This window comes from Hermetia illucens, chromosome 5 (assembly GCF_905115235.1).
Source record: "Hermetia illucens chromosome 5, iHerIll2.2.curated.20191125, whole genome shotgun sequence".
Lineage (NCBI taxonomy): Eukaryota > Metazoa > Arthropoda > Insecta > Diptera > Stratiomyidae > Hermetia > Hermetia illucens.
In genome coordinates this window covers 53,614,048-53,615,454 of record NC_051853.1, presented here as the reverse complement: position 1 = coordinate 53,615,454, position 1,407 = coordinate 53,614,048, and the positions used below count along the sequence as shown (strand labels likewise).

Sequence of the window (1,407 nt, the reverse complement as noted above, 5' to 3'; positions counted from 1 at the left end):
GAGTAGAGTATTGCATCAGTAGTTTCGTATTTCTTAACAAAGCTGGTTTGATTCACGACTATTTGAATGATGTCGTAAATTCGGTTGACAAAAATACGTTAAAAAGTTTTCATGGTATGGGCCAGCAATCGGATCAGACGGTATACAACATTTCTTTTTCCATGTTGGAATGGTCGAGCTTCCTTGCAAGTCAAACTGTGTTCTTCCTTCCTCAATAACCAAAGTGAATAATTCACTGAGCCACAGTGTTGGGTTCGTTTGATTGCTTCCTCGACCTCAGTAACGCTGACAGGTTATATTATGAAGAAACTAGCAAAAAATTGAATAATAAAGATACAGGCAGGTACATCGTATTCTCATTTTCATTTAAAGAGTAGCAAAAATGTGCGTCGGCCGGGAATCGAACCCGGATCAACTGCTTGGAAGGCAACTATGCTGACCATTACACCACCGACGCCATAACATTTTCGGATCCATTCACAGTCGCACAGAAGCTACGTAACCCACTTCCATTAAGACTCATTGTTAGATCTTTCTCCAGCTCACCCGGCTCCAGCATCCACTCCGTACAATGACTTTTACTACATCTTCACATCTTATTCATCTCCAAGTACGTATTATCTTCTCATGCGAGCCATCCGTACTTATCACGAGCAGACTCATATTTTTTGCATGAAAGCCAAATAAAGGCCATGCGAGCATACGTAAAGCATAAAAGAATTAAATTTGAGTGAAAATCATTAAACGAAAGCAACAATAATAATTCATGCCTGTCTTGTTGTAATGAAATTATTCGCATTCGTATCTATCTCATAAATGTGCGTTACGCAACCAGTTATTAGATACTTATCTATCATCCATTTATTTATCTTATCTTCATGAGAGTTCACACTTCAAGTGGAACACGGTGCTGCATGGTGGAAAGCTTTCTCTTTCATTTGGTGAATTTAATTTGAATATTAGTCCCGCTTATCGAGTTTATTGAGCGATTAGTTGAAAATGACTATGTGGTGGATGATGGGCGATTCGGAGATAAATCTAGATTGGAATTAAATCTAAAAGAAAATTTTGGATTACCGGATTACGGGGTCAATGTGTTGTTATGCATTAGATTGATTAGATTTGATTGAAAATCGGAAGTACTTAAAGCTCAGCCAGGAAAATATTTAACTTATATTTCTGTATTTAAGTACCAACGCTGTAGCCATGACGGAAGGAAGATATTTGTTAAATTTATGTATTGAATGTGTTTGCAATTTTGTTCAAATGGCACCCAATGTGGGACTTGAGGGCAACTTACTTTGATATATGTATGCATACTCTTGCTTCAGATTTTGCGTTTGTATTGTCAGATTAAAGACACGGAATTAGACCTTTAATTTGCCACCTGCTAGGATAGCTTTTAGA

At 37.5% G+C, this 1,407-nt stretch overlaps 1 non-coding gene across 1 annotated transcript; it reads right to left on the bottom strand.

Moving 5' to 3' along the window:
* Nucleotides 1–385: 385 nt before the first annotated feature.
* On the bottom strand, nt 386–457 carry Trnag-ucc. The gene has a single exon. It is a non-coding gene; the product is annotated as a tRNA-Gly (tRNA).
* Nucleotides 458–1,407: the final 950 nt, after the last annotated feature.